Genomic DNA, 15,346 nt, shown 5'->3' with positions numbered 1-15,346 from the left:
GCATAACCTAGTAAATTAAATATTTATCCATTTACTTTTTGTCTCCTTCCACTAGCATGTTAGCTTCATGAGAGTATTGTGTGTATTTTTTATTCACTGCTGTAGTCCAATGCTGAGAACAGTTGTCAGGTACATAGTAGGAGTGCAATGATATTTGCTGTGAATATATGATTGTGCATATCCTTACTTTTTGAATTGTATTAGCATTACTATCAGTATCACATAACTTTATAATTGATTTTAAGACTTGGACATTCATAAAATTACTCTTTATCATGTTTTCTCTTGCTTCCCTTCTGAAATTCACTTCTTTGGTCTGTTACTTATCTTAGTAACACAAGAGGGCTATAGTGAGAGCCTGATATTTTGGATCCATGAAGCTCTCTGGATGCTTTTCTCATGAATATCAAGGATCTACACTGTAATGATGTGTTCAGTCATTATCATTCTTGTTATTTTAATTCATAATTGAATTGTAAGTTTGGTAAGGGCAGCAACCGTATTATATACGCTTTGTGTGTGTGTGTGTGTGTGTGTGTGTGTGTGTGTGTGTGTGTGTGTTCCTACAGTGTCTTTAACACAGAGTGGTGAGCCACAGTTTCTGTTTAAGAATTATTTATGGTACAAGTATTCGAGTAAATGTTATTTTAGAGCAACAGCATGTTTTTAATTCTGCAAAATAAGTAAATACTTGGAGAGTTGCAAATGCCTGCAGTTTCTAAAACTTTTGATTTGAATTTTTCAGATCCACATTTTAACACGGTATTTCACACAGAATAATGCAGAGACAACATCCTACAAATAATGGAATCTGTGGTAATATTAGAGTTGAAATTCTGTAACATATTTTTGCTTATTCTGCTGACCTTTTGATGACAATGCAATAACAAGAAAATAGGAGATTTTCTCAATTTAAATTGCCTTTGGTTTTCTGATATTCACTTTGAAAAACCAAAATTATGCATTTATTTAATGTTTAAATAGGGATATTATGGTAATAGCATCATACTCAGCAAACTCATAGTCAAAGACTTTTAGTTTCTTCCTGATTTAATAAAATAGTCATTTTCATAGGACGTGTTTTGAATTTACTAAGATGCAGATTTCTCTGTTCATGCTATTTTTATTTTAGAAACGGAAACCTATACTTTTATCAATGACTTTACCAGATGGGAGTGTCTTATATTTTTAGGTCTCCTTCTCTTCCACAGCTTTTGTATGGACAGCTCAAATTGCATTACAAATAGTTCACTCATTTGTTAAGTTTTTCTGAACATTTGCGAAGGGTGATATTTTGTTGCTCACATTTTTAAAAAGGGGAACTCTGATGCAGTTGGATCAGCTGGGTGCTCAAGTCCCAAGATATGCTGAGCAGGTCATCTTGAATGTACTAAGATATGAGATACCCTCTTAAAGCTTAGCTAACTCCAGTGCAGACCTCTACTTCCTCCATTGGATGTTACCTTTGGGTTAAAGGAGGGAATTTTTACCATCCCCCATTATAATATGCAAATATTTCTGGGGAGAGTGACTAATTAAGCCATACGTTTGTTGTGGGTTTTGGGGGGTCAAGTTGAGAATTTTAGAATATTAAAAAGCCAAGAGGTGAAATGTAGCATTACACCTAGATCAAAATCCCTTCATATGAACTTGTTTTGAGTATACTTGACAAATTGTATCATTTGCATTTTCCAGTAATATGTGCAACCTACTCATTCCAGAAAAGACTGATGTAGTGTAGGTGCAATGATCCTTAAATAGGTACGTGTAGGAAATGAAAGTGTCCTGTGCTCAAATTAATTTTAAAATGTTGGAATGAATAAAATCAAATAGGGTCATTTCTTATAGGTCCTTGGGCAATTCTAGGATAGTCAAAAAGATATGACACTGGGGGGAAACCTGTATGAAATTAATCATAGTGTCCAGGACATAGTGGGTGCTTCAGAATATTATTGTTTTTCTCCTTCCTATATTTTTCTCCTTTTGCTCTTTGGAAAATCAAGAACTCCAGGCCAGCACTAAATAGAAATTAATATTCTATAATTTTGACTTTATTGTTTTTGTTTATTCTATTTATTGTCTGAAGTTTTATATATGTCTCCTTTTTTCCTGATTGAAACCCCCTCCCCCCAGCCATTCCCACCCCGGGCAAGCTCCCACCGCCCCAGTGTCTGTGTCCATTGGTTAAGCTAATATGCATGCATACAAGTCCTTTGGTTGCTCTCTAACCCCCCATCCCCTGCCATTTGTCTCTAGATCTATTCCTGTTCATCAAATTATGTTGATCATTATATCCCACATATGAGTGAGATCATGTGATATTTATCTTTCTCCGATTGGCTTATTTTGCTTAGCATAATGCTCTCCAGTTCCATCCATGCTGTTGCAAATGGTAAAGTTCCATCTTTTTTATAGCGGCATAGTATTCCATTGTGTAGATGTACCACAATTTTTAATCCACTCATCTGCTGATGGGCAGTTAGGTTGTTTCCAAATCTTAGCTATTGTAAATTGTGCTGCTATGAACATAAGGGTGCATATATCCTTTCTGATTGGTGTTTCCGGTTTCTTGAGATATAGTCCTAGAAATGGGATTACTGGGTCAAATGAGAGTTCCATTTTGAATTTTTTGAGGAAACTCCATACTGTCTTCCACAGTGGCTGCACCAGTCTGCATTCCCACTCCACATCTTTGCCTGCACTTGTTTGTTGATTTGTTGATGATAACCATTCTGACAAGTATGAAATGGTATCCCATTGTTGTTTTGATTTGCATCTCTCAGATGATTAGTGACTTTGAGCATGTTTTTATATGTCTCTCGGCCTTCTGTATGTCCTCTTTTGAAAAGTGTCTATTTAGGTCCTTTGCCTATTTTTTGATTGGGTTGTTTATCTTCCTTTTGTTAAGTTGTATGAGCTCTCTGTAAATTTTGGAGATGAAACCCTTATTTAAAATATTGGCAAATATGTTCTCCCATGCATTGGGCTTTCTTGTTGTTTTGTTGATGGTTTCTTTTGTTGTGCTTCTTATTTTGATGTAGTCCCATTTGTTTATTTTATCCTTAGTCTTCATAATTTTGACTTTTTATCTATTGGCCTACAGATGTTTCCAAAGAATTTGTTAGAATTATGTAAGTACAAAGTATTTTAGTTTCTTCTTACCACACACTTGATTAGTATAATGCTTCTATACATTCCCTTTAAGGTGTTTTTATATGAACACTAGAGGCCTCGTGCACAAATTTGTGCATGGATCAGGTCTGGCCGGCCTGGCCCCAATCAAGACAGATCAGGGCTGGGCCTGTTGAGAGGAGGAGACAGCGGGGGTTGGCTGGCTGGCCCGCCCTGATTGGGGCCTGATCAGGGCCAGGCTGGCTGGGTGGAGGGGCCATGGACAATTGGCTGGCAGGCACCATCCCCGATTGGGGTGGTGGGGGCTGATCGGGGGTGGGGCCGGCCGTGGGGTGGGGCTGTGGGTAGTGATCCAGCCAGCCCTGCTCCTGATTGGAGTAGGGGGGGCGATCAGGGGCAGAGCTGGCTGGGGGAGGGGCCGTGGGCTGATTGGGGTGGGAGAGGCCGATTATGGGTGGGGCCGGCTGGGGAGAGGGGACACGGGAGGTTGGCCAGCTGGCCCCACCCCCAGATCGGGCCAGTTCGCTGGCTTCAGTGGGTTTCATAGCAACCAGTCGTTCTGGTTGTTACGGCATTCCGGTCGCTGGCTTTTTATATATATATAGATATTTGTGTGAATATTAATTTCTAAATAATATAGTAATATTTTTATAGAAAAGTGTATGGTAGATTTGAAGTGCTTTAAGATGATTATTATTTGTTTTAATGTTAATTATTTGGATCATATGCAAATTTGAAATAGAATGTTAAATATCTGATATTTAATTTATGCTGTAGGTTACCCTAAGTTGAATATAATTTTCCTCTTGTTTCAAATTAATTTATTTTGCAGGAAGCTTTAAAATTTTGATAAGTTTTGTCTGGTCATCTGAAGTAAAAACAAGGTTCCCAAAGCATACTATGTGTGTTTCTTAAAACTTATTTTTAAAAGAAAAGTGTGGTCAATGATTATAAAAAGTGACATTCATGAACATTTGATGAAAGCTAAGAAACTTTCTAAAATAACAATTTTAAAGTTATTGAAAAAGACAGTATGGCAATAATAAAAATGATAAACTTTTTGAAGCAGCACATCTTTTATTTTAGTGTAATTTTTTTTAGGATATCTCTGGATCATTATGGCATTTTCTGGTGGTTCAAGCTAAATAGAAACCCAGGTAAACAGATTTTGAAAGATGATGGCACTTTACATGTGCTCTGGCCTTATTAATTACCCCTTCATTTTTAATTGATTTATAGAGATGTCATTTCCAACTGTATTTTATTGTTGTTCCAGCCATGATAAAGGAACAAAACCCGTTTAAATGCCCTTAAAGACAGCACTGCAAGAAGTTTGGCAGAGATTCAGAATAACTAGATGTGGATGCTCTTTTGATAAAGAGAGCAGTTTTCAGAAACATTTCTCAGTTCATTGTGCAAAATTGTTGACATTTTTGCCATTGTAATCCTTTTAAAGTTGTAGCCCTTTGAAATTTGTGTAAAGGCTTTTCTTCACATCAAATAGATGAGAATATAAGGAGCAACCAAAAATAAAATCTCTTAAAGTGTACCTATTACTGTAGGGATTTATGATGGTATCACAACATCTATGGATCAGTGAACACAAATTTGTTACAAAAAAAAAAAAGAGGCATAGTTAGATAGTTCCAGAGAGACTGCCTAAAGCATGATAAAACACAGCCCACTAGTGGAACATACTAGATTTGAACTAAATATCACAATCTGTGGGGTTTATTAAATTTGCTGTTGGGTTTAGCTCTCTAAGGACATGTCAACATGAGACAGAATGAAATCCAAGCCCTAAGAAACACTTCCATCTGATGTGGTCAGTTGTCCTGTACATAACTGTCAGAGAACTATGGGGCAGGCCCCAAATGGCCATATGTAAATGAAGAATCTAGAAAAAAGCTCTTGACATGATACTCATAGGATACTAATGCTGCAATTTCTAGTTCTCCATCTAGGTGAATTGATAAGTTTGGGTTAATTCTTACCTTTTGGCCTTCTTCTATAGAGGAAACTGCTTCTCCAACTTTATGCAAATAAACCCTCAATCTAAGGATTCCAAACTTGGTTCTTGATTGACAGGGGGAATGTGCACCTTTTATCTTTGCAGCCAGGTATCAATTAAGGTGATTTTTAATTCAAATAACCTCTCTTCTCCCTGGTAGCCTATCTTATATGACTTACACATACCCCTCACTTTAAACTGCTTGCATACCTTACTTTCAAAGAAATCTCAAACGTCCAATGCAATCTTGGGACTAATAAGGATTATGTAGAGGACAGAGTATGATGGATTACTCTATCTATCCCCATGCCTTTGTCTCTTTCTCTCAGAATATACCTGTATACTAATATTCCCATACTATGCTCATGACTTGGTTTGTCATTTCCTCGTCATGTCATCCCCCAATACTTAATATCGACCCTTCTACCAAAAGCTGAGTTTATTTCACTCTTGAACAGTGATTTTATTTCTCAGTCTACACCATGGTTTCTCGATCCCAGCATCAGACATTTGGGAGAAATCTTTGGTGTAGGAGGCAGCCCTGTGCATTGTTCAATGCTTAGCAGCATTGGTGGCCTTTACCCTCTTGATGTCGGGAGCACCTGCCCCCAGTGTGACAAGAATCTCCAGACATTGTCAAATGTTCCCCGGAGGACAAAACCACCACTGCTGAGAACCCCTGGTCTACCTGGCACTCTGTGGTTACCTCCATCTTCATTTTTTGCTTTCAGAGCTGTTCCTTTGATCAGTCTCCATATCCCTCTTACTGGTCATACCATCTCTCTGGGAACTCCCTCATCTGAGTCAGGAAAACTCTCAAGGCAGCAATTGTGAAGTTGCCCTTTGCCCCTACTCATCACAGGACCTGTGAGAAGTTTTCACGGCCTGGGATCTCCTGGCTTCAATTTGTAGCATCCTTGTAGTGCCTTGAACAATTATCATGCTTCATGTCCCTACTTGTGTGGGTTTCTGTGAGCACAGAAGGTGATCAAATATAACTCTGGACAGAACATGTGGAGGAAAAAGACCAGAGAGAATCTGGATTCAATTTAATTTCTTGGCTAAAGAATAAATTTTATTATATATTCATGTTACATCTTCTTGAGCTGGCTAAAAGTTTTCCTACATGGATAACATTGATTTCAATTGGAATTTAATAGATCCAATAGCATGAGGGTCAAACTCTGTGAAATATATTCTCCCTCTTCTTTCACTTCTTTCATTATGCACCCTGGGGGCATTTTTGCTCTATACCTTCTCTGTTATATGGCAGTTATTTCTCACTGCCCTTTTAATTATATTCTGAAGTCTTTTATAGTTTCTTATTTACCTTTTTTTTCTAGCTTGGGTATAGCCAAGGAATATATTTTCCACCTGTATTTTTCTGTTTGCTTTTGCCACTTAAAATATTTGTTGTGCCCTGATTATTTTTCAAGATCCCCCGGCCCCCATGAGACAGGCTTTCTGCTGTCTGTTGTTTAGGTGACCGTGCCTGTAACTCTTCTGCTGTTTCTTTTGTCTCTTTGACAAATTTAGAGCAGCAGTTTGAAATATTTAGTGCTTTGTTTCTCTCACTGAAGTTAAAAAGAAACTGTCTCTGTGAACCTTCCTTCTAAGGTTCATGGTGTATCAGCGTTTTCTAAACAGGTTCTCTCCTGGGTAGAGGCAGCCATGGGTGGTGCCCCACTTTCTTTGAGATAAAAATGTCTTTGAGAGGCTTGTTAATTCTCTGCTCATTTCCCCCTGATACCATTTCTTCAGTGGGCTTGAGAGATTTTAGCACTGCTCTTTAAACACACACACACACACACACACACACGCACACACACACATGCACATATGCACACACGCACACACATACAGTATGACATAGCAATGGTATGCCCATAAACAGATGACCTCATTTTGACGGTTTCCAGCCAGCACCTGAAGATAGAGCCTCTGTCTCCGGGCCTCGGTGGGAGGGTAGGAGCCTAACCCAGATGGTTTTCACATGGACCGATCCCTCTTTCCCACCTTTTGTAACTTTTTACTTCCCTGACTCTTGTCAAGCCCCTACTGTTCTCCCTCACCACCCCCCCGCCCCCCACTGCCCCACTTCTCCCTTTAAAATGCCCACTCACCTCTGCACAGACTGAGCTGAGTTCTCACTGGATTACTTTTCCTATTGCAACAGTATATCACTGATTAAAACCTCTTCTTACCACCTTAGCTAGTGTCCAGCTTTGTTTGTCTTTGACAAAGGTTATGTAGACCCTATGTCCTTATGTCCCTCTGAGGCCTTCAGTTTTATGTCTAGGTCAGTGATGGCGAACCTTTTGAGCTCGGCGTGTCAGCATTTTGAAAAACCCTAACTTAACTCTGGTGCCGTGTCACATATAGAAATTTTTTGATATTTGAAACCATAGTAAAACAAAGACATATTTTTGATATTTATTTTATATATTTAAATGCCATTTAACAAAGAAAAATCAACCAAAAAAATGAGTTCGCGTGTCATAGGTTCACCATCACTGGTCTAGGTAGACAATGAAAACAAAAGGAAACACAGCTTTTGAAAGCAGCATGTCCAAACACCCCAGGTAGATAGGCCCCAATCTACAGTGGCTAGTGTGTCACCCTTCCATTTACCAGCTCTAAGCCGGCCAGCCTCTTCGAAGCTTGCCACGTGATGTCATAGCTCATCTCCCATTCTAAATGCCAACCCTAAACCTTCTCACAGGAGTTTTAATTTTCAAGCAAGCAATAGACTATTCTATCTTCCACTTTCAAATTAGGTTCTATGCCAGTGACCTAGAAATGACAGAAATATCCTTGTCATATGTTTTACAAAATCCAGTTTAAAAGAATATTCTAATTCAGGAGATATATACCCAAGAGCTGCAGTTTTTGGCTGAAGGAACTCCGTATTTTTTTTTTTTACCTAGCTCTACTGACCTGGAATTGACGAAAATTGTATATATTTAAGGTGGACAGCATCATGTTTTGATATATGTCTATATTGCAAAATCATTACCACAATCAATCTAATTAACATATCCATCATCTCATATAGTTACCATTTTTGTGTGTGGTGAGAACACTTGAAACCTAAGTAAATTCTAATAATATTATTGTATTTATTATATCTGTAATACTATGCATATTATAATACAATATTTAGTATTGTTAACTACAGGCACCATGCTATACATTAGGTCTCCAGAACTTACGCCTCTTTGCAAGTTTTTACCCTTTGGCCAACATTTCAGTTCCCTTTCCTCAACCCCTGCTAACAACCATTCGGCATTCTGCTGCTATAAATTTGACTTTTTTAGATTCCGCAGGTAAGTAAGATTATGCAGTGATTGTCTTTCTGTGTCTGGCTTATTACATTGAGCATAATGTCCTCCAGGTTCATCCATGTTTGTCACAAATGGCAGGATTTCCTTCTCCTTTAAGGCTGAAGGAGCTCTATTATCTTTCTTTTTTAAAGATATGTTTTTATTGATTTCTGAGAGGAAGGGAGAGAGAGAGAGAGATGGAAACATTATTGATGAGAGAGAATCATCAAAGGGCTGCCTCCAGCATGCTCCTTACTGGGGATGGAGTCTGAAACCCGGGCATGTGCCCTGATCTGGAATTGAACCATGACCTCCTGGTTAATGGGTCAACACTCAACCACTGAACCACACCGGCCTGGCTCTATTATCTTTCAAATTAGAATTTGAGTATTCTAAGAGAACAAGAACTAAAATTGTGAAAAAGTTATCTCCTCAAATTTTAGTCCATTGGTTGACCGAAATCAAACCCGGAACCTTTCAGTATGCAGGCTGACTGACGCTCTATCCACTGAGCCAAACCAGCTAAAGCTTTTCGTTAATTTTTTAAAAAACAATTGCTAATTGATTTAGTGATGTGTGCAAAATTTACTATACTCTTTATTTCTCTATGCCACTGATCCTCAAAACTTGAGTGTGCTTCAAAATCGACTGGAGGGATTGTTAAAACACAGACTGCTAGGACCTATCCTCATAGTTCCTGATTTCTAGGCCTAGAATGGGGCTAGAAATGTACCTTTCTAACAATTTCTCAGGTAACCTGGATGATGCTGGATCAGGGGCCACACCGAGAACCACTGCTCTGCATAGATCTTGAAGAAGGCTATATTTTAAAAATTGTATTTTGGGGGGAAGGCTTAACTGAGATGTGAACATGTAGAGCAAGGGAAGTAATTGAGACAATTGGATCTCAGGATGAGAAGCTGTGAGACTTGAACCTGGCTATGAGAGTGGGGATCTGCAGGTCTGGCCAAAGCTTGAACACTCTGGCCTCACGGAAGTAAACTCATGGGGATGTGAGTGGGTAAGGGCTCCTTCCCAACTGCTTTTATGTGTGAGTGTTTTAAGGGGACCCACGAGTCTCAGGCATCAACTCTGCCTACTTAGAAGTTCTAGGCCAGTGTTTGAAATCCTGGCTGTACTTTAGAATCACTTGGAAACTTTAAAGTTATCTATGCCCACGCCTACCCCAAAGCAATTAAACCAACTTTGGAGGCTGCAGTGTGGGCAGTAGAAGTTTTTAAAAGCAAATCTCTCTGAGGATGACCAGGCCCTACTTCAGAGATTCTGGTTTAATTGGTCAGAGGAGTATTTTGAATAACATCTACCCTCTGTCATTTTTGAAGGTGACATTGGTGAATCTAATGCTCACTGAGGTTAGAGGACAACGGTGTGGGGGTGAACTCTATGAGACCAAGGAGTTTTAGTCTCTGCTGTATGTATTAGAGTCTAGCACTGTACTTGGCTCAGAGCAAATCCTGCACGCTGCCTCCTGCACGCTCCCTACTGGGGATTGAGCCCAAAACCCAGGCAGGTGTCCTGATCAGGAATTGAACCCTGACCTCCTGGTTCATTAGTCGCCACTCAACCACTGAGCCACACAGACCAGGTGAATCATCTCATTTTTTGAGACTATTTCAGACACTTTAGAAATGCTTCTAATCTCTTGTCTTCTCCAACACTGTTTTTGGAAAATTTCAGTTCCCCCCAATTGCCTGTTTTGCCTTAGTTTCCATTTCCTTATAAACTATCCTTCACATAGTCTTTAGAAAAGCGATTCACAATCTGCGGGTCACGACCCCTTTGGGGGGTCGAAAGACCCTTTCACAGGGGTCGCCTAAGACCATCGGAAAACACATATATAATTACATATTGTTTTGTGATTAATCACTATGCTTTAATTATGTTCAATTTGTAAAAATGAAATTGGGGGTCACCACAACATGAGGAACTGTATTAAAGGGCCACAGCATTAGGAAGGTTGAGAACCACTGCTCTAGAATGTCTTCTATAGAAGCAAATTCCAGCAACTACCTAAAAACTTTCATGTTATGGTGTACTGAAATGAATGGAAAGGCTGTTCATGGTTTCGTGCCAGCGGGTGAGATAGTATCTGGACACACATGTAACCAACGCACATCATTGAGAAGCTCTCACTCTGGGACTAAGATGGCCTTAATGTTCCCCTTTAGAAAGTTTTTTTTTCTTTCTGATTTGGTGCCCCTTACCTTTTTCTTAGACCATTTACTTTAGAAATTTGTAATTGCAAGTTTTTTTTCTCTGCCTCTTTGAGAGATAAATCTTCTACAACTCAGCACTGTTTTTCTCAAGGACTTGAGAGCCATCCCTTTGAAATGTAATAATGAAGAAAGATAACACCCTCCTCTTCCAGTCTGCGGATGGGTAGTGGATAGGAACCTCAGCAAACACAGGTAGCCTCATCATATTGACCAACTTCCCTGCTAACATCTCCTATTAATGCTCCACTAGCTCACCCCAGCTCTTAAAATCTCCCACTTTTTGTTTCAGTGGAGTTGAGTTTAATCTCTCTCCTCTGTTGTTATAATCTTGAAAGCATTAGTTTTGACTGAAGTCTACCTCGCCCGTTTAACTGCCCAGTGTAATTTTTCTTTGACATTGATTGCCTGGTGTTGTGGGTTGAATTTTCTCCATAAAAGGTGTGTTGAAGTCCTAACTCATTGTACTTGTGAGTGTGACCTTATTTGGAAATAAGGAAATTTTTGGCTCTTTGTAGATGTTATGAAGATGAAAGTTAAGATGAGGTCGACTAGAGTAGAGTGGACCATTATCCAATATGACTGTTTAGCAAAGTCCTATTTGTCCTTCAAGGCACAGTATAAATATCACCGCTTTGGGATCTCTTCACCCATCTCCCAGGCAGAGTTTGTTGCCTCATCCTCTGGGCCCCTGTGTGACATGGTTACTCATGTACACATTTCCCCTTGTATTAGGATTTATTTGTGGTTGTGACTCTCTTTTCTAGATTCCAGAGTGTAGGAGTCTTTTCTCATTTATTTTAGGAGAAGTGGTACTGCCTGCCCAGTGGGCTCTTGGAAAATATTCAGTGAATGAATGAAGTTGGAGCTGGAGAGGGCCACAAAGAAATGTCTTCTTTTTCTCCTCTTTATAGTATGGTGAAACCATAGTGCCTTTTTAATCCTATTAGACTTACTTTCTCTGACGATGAGAGGGGAGTATGGGAGGGCAGATTATCCATCAGATACCACTTTTAAAAATACACGATCAGCATTTTAACAACAAAAGAGTGTTAAATATTTAAGAAAAAGTACATGGAGTGCCATCTATTGCAATAAAAATATCCTATACTTCTATCTTATTTGCTAAAGAACTATAAAGTGGATATGTTATCAGAGAACTGCATGGCTGGCCTTTCTCCATGGCTAGTGGGAGTGGGGCTCTTGGGGTACTGCTGGAATAAGCATTTCCAGAGACCCCCATGGGATGATTAGATGTGGTAGAAAGCTTGATTTGCATGGAATTGCATCCCTCAGTTTGCAAAGTCACATTTCCCCTTACCCAATCCTGGAAAATGTGCAGCTGGGAAAACTTTGGATTCTGGCTACAGACAAAGCCAGAACCCAAAGTTTCCATCCCATGGCAGAGCTGGATCTAGTTAACATTTCACCCAGACATGACTGGGCATGCACCTAAACTGCAGCTTTCTGGCCAAGCTGCACAATGGCATGCCCATAATAGCTGGCCTTCCCTTTGCTCCTTTCCAGTTATTAAGAACTGGGTTCATTACAACGGCATCAAATATAGGCTCCCAGTAGATTTTAAATTTTTATTAAAAGGCTAAAAGAACTAAAATAAAATTGGGTTCGTTTGTTTTGGTAGCGGCTTGTTTAATTTGTACCTAGAGAACAGGAGAAATGATTCCTGAAAGGAGTCTGTGCTGGTCCTCCAGGTTTCCAGCATTCCAGCCTCAGTCCTTCACTGCCCCAAGGCCTCCATGCTTTCATTTTCCCTTTTGGAACTGAAGAGGAAGAGGCAACATAAAGAGTAACTCCTCTGTGTTGAAGACCATTGTTCAAGCCCTCACATGCTCCATAGTGCAGTGTGTCTGCTCAAGATCCCGACTTTGCCTCTCCAAACTCCCAAAGGAATTCCATACCTCTGTCCAGAGGGGAGGCTGCAGGCCTATGGTGTTAGAATCCATGTGGACATTTCCTGATCTTGTCCGCCCAACGTTCCTTCCTGCTCAGCTCCTGCTAATAACATTGTCTTCCTTTGAGGAGCTGCTCCTTTCTCAATTGGTATCATCTTAGCAGGGCTGTCAATCGCAGCGTGGTTTATCCTCTACTTCCCACCTCTGAGGTGGGACCCTAACTCAGCTGACCACACTCAAGAGAACACCCAGGCCTCTCCTCCTCATGCCTCAAGGACAAACATCACCATAATAAGCGAGAGCAAGACCAGTACACAGGGGGGAAGGGTTCTTAAAGGTGTAAGAGCCATCCAACAACATCACTTAAGTTTCTGCCATTCCTGAGGCCTGGGCTTCTCAGATATGAAATACCATCACCCCCCTTTTTGCTTTGTCAAGAAGAACTTGGGTTGTGTTTGCTTGTGTCCACAGGGACCAGAATTCAACAGGGTCCCAGGGAAGGCTGTCCTATGCTTGGGTCTCTCACGTTCCACTGAAACTTGAAATCATGGCCTAATGAAACCCGGCAGCCACAGAGATGTCCTGAAATGTTTTTGTTGTGGTGGTTATTTACATCTTCTTGAGGTTTCATTTTGTATTTTCTTCCCTCAGGGTGACATGCACAAATAAATCATGTCTATACTTCCCTTTATTTATATCTTAATATAACATCAGTAGTGTGATTAGATAATTTGAAATTTAATAGAACTTTCCTGTGTGAATCAGCTAAGATATATCACAGTGAAATCTCAGAGCTGGAGGGAGCAGGGTGTTCATACACACGACTGAGTCAGCACATAATATCAATTTTCTGTGTCCTCATAATAGATACTTGAGAATAATTACTGACAGCCTATGGAGAATTCATCAACCTCAGGTACCAAATAACAAGTTACACTATCATGGTAACTATGTGAATTAAGTTAGAAATTCAAAGAATACTGATGATGTCTCATTACCCGCCCCCTCCAGAAAAGGCAATCTGCATAATTGATGCTATAGGTAGAAAAATATTTTTTTTTATAATTGTATTCTAAATCAAAGAGTCTTTATTAAATGAGAAGTACACGATCCTTGGAAAGTAATGGTGTCCATGTGGGACAGTAAAAACAGCATCCAAATTCATGTGCTATTTAAAAAAATGCTGTTTATTTTCTAAACCTCAGCATGCCATGTTCCAAACAGCACTCTCAATGGACTGAAAGAGATGGACTGGGGAAGTTCAATGTTTAGAGAAAAAGACTATTAATGAGTTAGTACATGGACATAGGCAGGCTGCCCAAAGAGTGTCCGGGCCTTGGAACAGGGAACTCTGGCACTAAGAGCCTGACTTTTTAATTCGTAAAGGCTGAATGGTGTCTCTGTAACTCTTGGTGGGAAAAAAATGTTCAGAACTTATTTTTTTCTGATTACTAATCAAGGAATAGAATTTCTGCCTGGTGATAATCTGTTGCTTTTTAGAGTAAATTCTATTCTGGGTGTTAATATTATTTATAACAGATGCCTAGAGTAAGTTATATATATATTTTTTGATGAGCAGATGATTAATAAATAAAATAAGTTTTGTTTTTTCTGTTGTTGCTTTTCCTTGCCTTTCGTTTATTCCCCGTCCTCTTTATCCCCCACCCCTCCATTTCTATCTTTAAGTTCTGCTCTTTAAGTTACCCATTTAAAAAGGTACATTTTTCAATATTAAGACGTTAGTTTTATGGGTCACATTTTAAGGATTTTTGGTGATTTGTTGTCCAAGGTGAAGTTATCTAGTAGGTGTCTACTTATATGTCTTGATGCAGTTCTTCTGCAGATCTGTATCTTGATCTCTCCCGAGCAGAAGCCTGTCCTGCTCATATCTGCAGGACCAGTAGCTTACATCCTGCTTGGTACATAGGAATTTTCAAGGGAAATTGCACCAGGCAAGTTACTCAAGGATGATTTTTTTTTTCACGATTAATGGGATCAAGACTATCACAATAGGGGAGAGAGTTTGAACTCAACTCCACTGAAACAAAAGGTGGGAGACTAAGTGCTGGGGTGAGCTAGTGGAAAAGTCATGGAAGATGTTAGGGAGAGGGTGGTCAGTGGGGTGAGGCTACCAGTGCTTGCTGACTGGCGCTTATGGGTGTTAGGCTCCTACCTTCTAGCAGAGGCTGGGAGGTGGGGGTGCATTCTCTCCTGATTACATTTCAAAGAGATGGCTCCCAGGTTCTGGAGAAAGACTTTGCTGGCCTGTAGAAGATGACATCTCCAAGGGGCGAGGAAGAAATCACAACTACAAGTTTTCTAAAGGAAATGCTTAAAGAAAGGAGGGCAGGGGCCGGTAGTCAAAGGGAAGCTGTGTAAACTTAAGCCAAGCTGAGAGGAACATTAAGGCCCTCTTGGTCAGAAAGTACTTGGGATCTTGATAGTATTTCGGTGTTTGTAGGACCACTTTATTATATAGGCAGGTAACAATTATAGAAACATTATAAAAATCTGTGTGTGAATGTTGCGGGGGGGAGGGGGCAGGTGGGTTGTAGTTTCATTTCTTAGACCAAATATGTCTAGGCATAATTTTTAAAACTGCTGTACTGGAGAGAAGATGTTAAGCCTTTGCATTTTTCCTAAGAAGAGAGACAGTGGTCGGCAAACTGCGGCTCGCGAGCCACATGCGGCTCTTTGGCCCCTTGAGTGTGGCTCTTCCACAAAATACCACCT

This window comes from Myotis lucifugus, unplaced genomic scaffold (genome assembly GCF_000147115.1).
Source record: "Myotis lucifugus unplaced genomic scaffold, Myoluc2.0 scaffold_33, whole genome shotgun sequence".
NCBI classification, from domain to species: Eukaryota; Metazoa; Chordata; class Mammalia; order Chiroptera; family Vespertilionidae; genus Myotis; species Myotis lucifugus.
Note: the sequence above shows the minus strand (reverse complement) of the source record.